This window comes from Pristiophorus japonicus, chromosome 4, assembly GCF_044704955.1.
Source record: "Pristiophorus japonicus isolate sPriJap1 chromosome 4, sPriJap1.hap1, whole genome shotgun sequence".
In the NCBI taxonomy this organism is placed as follows: Eukaryota; Metazoa; Chordata; class Chondrichthyes; family Pristiophoridae; genus Pristiophorus; species Pristiophorus japonicus.
This window is the reverse complement of record NC_091980.1, coordinates 143478349-143483985: the sequence shown is the minus strand read 5'-3', so window position 1 is coordinate 143483985 and position 5637 is coordinate 143478349.

Below are 5637 nucleotides of genomic sequence, written 5' to 3'. Positions count from 1 at the left end.
AGTCTCTGAAGTAACTGTGTCACTCTCCATCTTAATAAAGAATTCTACCATATTATGGACACTCTTCCCCAAGGGGCCTCACACAACAAGTTTGCTAATTAGTCCTTTCTCATTTACACATCACCCAGACTAGGATGGCCAGCCCTCTGGTTGGCTCCTTGACATATTGGTCTAGAAAACCATCCCTAACACACTCCAGGAAATCCTCCTCCACTGCATTGCTACCAGTTTGGTTAGCCCAATCAACATGTAGATCAAATTTGCCCATGATAATTGCTGTACCTTTATTGCATACATCCCTAATTTCTTGTGTGGATTTTTGCCAAGATATTGAGGTTTATGTATGAGTTAAGGGTGGATATTCAAATCAGTGTAAATGGAAATAGGCCATGACTTCTGGAGAATTGAACAGGTGGTAAAAGTTTGACTTATTTCTATTAAATTAATAACTTCCTAACAAAACTGCATCTGGTGAAGAGGTTGGTTTAAACAGTTTTCATATTGTAATTTTTATAAATAGCCAACCTTCCCTCTTCCAAAAAAAAACATTTTGTGTAATGAGTTTTTTGGTTAACTTTTAACTGGAGTGACCCAGGAGTAATGATTGCAGAGGGGAAAGAATTATCTGAACTGCATTCACCTTTTGGATGGTCTCCCATTTGTCGATGCCTTCTGTTCCTTTCTCAGTTCGAATATAACCTTTTTTACTGTTGCCATATTCCCCACATTTGACTGGAGAACAATTATTCCCAGGAGAATCCTTACTTCTGATTGCCAGTTGTACACCAGAGACAGAGATCTGACGATTCCCACCTCTAACCCAACCAGATTTTCCTCCTGTTTTGTTTAAAGAAACGTGATTAATAATATTAATAATAATTATAATAATAGCATTAATAGCTATGCCAATAATTATTATGTACTAGTAATCATAATAACAATGCGATTATGAAGAATGATTATAATAGCTATAGCATAACAGTAGTGGTTTTAACAACACTAAGAACAGATTATCTGGTCATAATCATGTTGCTGTTTGTGTAACAACATTACAGTGCGGTCCCGGCCTGCAAGACCATCAACATGCCGGAGCCATTGGAGGGAGCAGCGTGCGGCGGAATACCACTGCAGGGAGCAGCGCGTGCTGCTGCAGGAGGGCGACGGCTACGAAGCCAGGTCACTGATTGCAGTGCGGGCAGGCACAGCAGGAGGGACGAAGGAGTGGCAAAAGTTTGTAGAGGGAAGTGACTGAGGCCCAGGAGAGGTGTGAATCTGGGGCCCAGAAGAGGCGAGGGCCCAGGGGCAGCACGGGCCAGCCCACACTGCGATATGTGTTCAGACTCGTCCTTGCAGCAGAGTTGGTCTCCAGTTAGTCTTGGGTAATCTTTGCCACTGGACCAAGACCTAGCTCTGTCAAGCCTGTGTGGTGGCTGGTGTGCAACGGTCACCATACGTTAAAAAAATCCACACACAGGTATCTTCCACCCTTCAACATGTAGTTCGGGATCTGGAATATTAGGTCCTTCATTGAAACACCTGTGAACTCATCCCTTTTTTGGCGTGGAAGCAAGTCATCCTCGTTTCGAGGGACCGTCTATGATGATGATGATGATGACATTACAACACTTCAAATGTACCTCATTGCTGTAAAGCGCTTTGGGATATCTTGGGTCCTGGAGGACACTGTATAAATGCAAGTATTTCTTTCTATAGTTACAATAGTAATGGTCTGGACTGTTATGTTTATGGCACTTACACTAACAGGATTTGTTTCTGAGTTATATTCAATTACAAATAAATGAATGAGAATTTGGGACAAATATCCCCAGCAAAACGCAGAGTGTCTGACTCTGAGCTCCCGCTGGCTGGGGGTGGGGTTGTTGGGGTCATTTACACATATACCCGAGTGTTGGGGTCATCTCCTGGGCTGGGATACCATGGGCGTTGTTTTGACAAGGAGTCACATTAACAGTTCGTTCCTGGATGTGGGAGTCACTGGAAAGGCCGATATTTATTGCCCATCCTTAACTGCCCTCCAGAAGGTGGTGGTGAGCCGCCTGCTTGAACCGCTGCAGTCCGTGTGGTGAAGGTACTCCTGCAGTGCTGTTAGGGAGGGAGCTGCAGGATTCTGACCCCCATCGCTCCAGGTGCCAGGCTGAGAGGGGCGCAGGGTTCAAATTGCAGTGCAGGTCTGCACCCAAAGCCAAACCAGGCACTTTGTAAACGCGCCCTTAAACAAGTCCCTTTTAAAGGCATGTTCCTCCTCGGAAATCAGAGCCAGCGTCTCCCTCCAAGTAAAATATTGGGAATGGAAAGGTCAGAAATAAATCTGGTCCCTCTGCTGCAGTAACTCGCTCACCCTGACATCCAACTAGTGCTGGGCTGCCCCGGCGTCGTGTCCCCTTGCCTGGCGGATTATTGCATCATTTATCATTCGCTCAGCACCGGTTCCCTGATGCCGGTCGGAGACTTATTTTTATTGTCTGGGAGAAGGGGTCCCCGAGGAACCCCGGCGATTGGGACTGATCTCTTGGATTGTAGCCACCACCTAATGTATTCCGGCTTTCAAATTAGAAACCTTTTCTTCCCCAAAAAATGTGCATTGCTGAGTGTAATTGGTGTTTCAGAAACAGTTCATAATATCACTGAAGTGCCGCATTTTTGATACCAAGCTCGCAGCAGCGAGAAGAAAATATATTGTAATAATCGCTGACCCACGAAAACAAATATTTAAAGCCCCCCCCAACAGGTCAGAGATATCTGTTGAGCGGGGAGAGAGCTGGTGCTGTAGGTCTGTCTACACTCCCAGGTACATGTAGAAATATCAGTTCGGAACAGTGCCGGGCGGTGTAGAGGATTATAACCCACAATACCAACCTGTCGTCGCACCGCAACTGTCCGCTCTGCTGTCAATAGCCAAACTTTGCTCTTACAATTTATCTTTCTCTTGAATTTAGAGTATTTTATTTAAATTGTTCGTTGGCTGGATGTTCGGGAACAGCGGGATGATATTTGCCGACTTTACTCGCGGCCACACCAGCAACAGGGCGATATGGAAAGGAGAGATCCCGGTATCGGCCCCAGTCCCCGAGAGAACCCGGTACCGGCCCCAGTGTCTGAGAGAACCCGGTATCGGCCCCAGTGTCTGAGAGAACCCGGTATCGGCCCCAGTGTCTGAGAGAGCCCGGTACCGGCCCCAGTGTCTAAGAGAACCCGGTACCGGCCCCAGTATCTGAGAGAACCCGGTATCGGCCTCTGTCCCCGAGAGAACCCAGTATCGGCCCGTGTCCCCGAGAGAGCCCGGTATCGGCCCCAGTGTCTGATAGAGCCCGGTATCAGCCCCAGTGTCTTATCTTTGACCAATGAGGTGCTGAGTTACAGGACCAAGCGACGGCTGACCGAGGCTGCAAGGCTCTCTTTTAAACAAAAGCAAAACCAGTGAACTAACCAGAATTGTGTTCACTTTATTAATTGGAGTATCGCCATATTACACTGTTGAAAAGAGCAGATAAATCAAGAAAGGACGATTGAATTTGGCCAGGAGTGGGTTAGGAAAGACTGTGGAAGGAAAATGAAAATTGAAGGAGGTGAGGAGATCCACAGTTCGAAGAGGTTCAAGATAACATTAGCAATAGGAGCAGGAGTAGGCCTCGAGCCTGCTCCGCCATTCAATATGACCATGGCTGATCTGATCCTGGCCTCCACTTCCCTGCCCGCTCTCCATAACCCTTGATTCAGCCCTGGCTCAGTTTGCACATTTGCCTCTGAGTCAGAACTCATGGGTGCAAATCTCTCTCTGGAGATTTGAGCACATAATCTCGGCTGACACTTCAGGGAGTGCTGCACTGTTGGGAATGCAGTCTTTCTAATCAGGCGTTAAACTGCCCTCTGGTGTGATTATCAAAGATCCCCTGGCAGTGTTGGAAGAAGAGCAGGGGAGTGCTCCCGGTGTCCTGGCCAATATTTATCCCTCAACCAACATTAATAAAACATTAATAAAAGCAGAAAATGGTTCTGACCAAGAGTCACCGGCCTGAAGCATTAACTCTGTTTCTCTCCACAGATGCTGCCTGACCCGCTGAGATTTCCAGCATTTTCTGTTTTATTTCAGATTCCAGCATCCGCAGTATTTTGCTTTTTGTATTAAACATTATTTGTCAATTATCGCCTTGTTGATTATGGAAACTTGCTGTGTACAAATTGGCTGCTGCAATTCCTGCATTCCTACATTCACTTCAAAAGTATTTAATTGGTTTTGGGACATCCTGAGGCGCTGAGAGTCGCTATATAAATCTAAATCTTTCTGTCTTTTTGAATCCAAGACAGTGAGTATAGGAACTAGATCGTGGAGGGTGGTGTATTTATACAGAAGAGTATTCATGTGCCTGTTCTGTATAGACTGAGCCATATTAATGGCAGATTGGTAGCTGGGAGAATGTCAGAGCGGAACAGCTTATTGGGGCTGGAGTTATGTATGTGGAGTTGTGTAATAATGTGATATTTGGGATGTCTGGTCAGAACGACGAAGATTGTTTTTTTTAAAGAAAACAGACTTTTATTTACACATTTCGTAAGTACAAAGTAATAGTGTACAGTGCTTGTTATATACATTATATTACCGTCACTCAAACCTATAGTCGATGGCGTTATATGAATCCATACATTTAAAAAATGTTCTGGCGCATGCTTCTCACACAGAGGTGATGAATTAATAGCCCCCTTGCCCAGGCGATGGGGTCGAAGCTGGATTAAAGTGAACAAGAGGGAATTCAAATAAAGACAGGAATTTTCAATAATAAAAGAAATTGAAGGGTGCCGTTTTGTTGGGTGAATAAGTACATTAATGAAGTCCCTGCAATTCTCACACTCTCTCTCCACAGATAGCTAGTTCAGGATTCCATCTCACATTTCGCAATGCTTCCAGTGAGGTCGCACCTCGCGGGGTTCCCGATCTCTCCGGGAGAGGGCCTCCCGGGAACTAAAATGCCAAGTGCTGAGAGGGCGCAATCCTCAGAGAGGTGCAAGTTCAGCTCCTCACCTGGGGCCTGTGCGGGAGGGGATGATAAATTTACAGTTTCACTCCACAAAAGTTTGTATTTGTTTTAATAGATGGGCACCTAAACTCTTTAATTGACCCACGTCACTCAAAGGGAGAAGTCAGCTTAACGCCCAGTCTTCGAGTGGTTCAAGTGAACAAAACATGTTTGAAATTCTCCCTTTTTCCTGAGGGCTACTTTGAAAAATTATAATTATTAACATAAAACCTTTTAGTATTCCCGAAGATTTGACAGCAGGCGATGTTTATGAAGTTTGCAGTCAAACTGACGCGGCAAGTCTACCTCCGCGCTCTCCCCCTCTCCGGGTTCCCAGTGCTAAAAGGAGTCTTTTATAACTATTGTTGCTGTTGTTTAAATGCTTCTCGGAGATGTTTTGTTGGTTATTCTCCCTCACGTTACTGGCTTCGAGCACTTTGACAAATATTCAGTTCGGAAAAGAGTCCTTCACCCGCTTGGTTACTTGTCCTGGGTCAGATTCTCTGTCTAATTTCTCTCTCTCTCCCCCAATTCATCTTTGAACGAAAAAGAACACACACATGTCCGGGAGAGTCCGGCTCTGCTGGGTGCCCACCCATTAGGC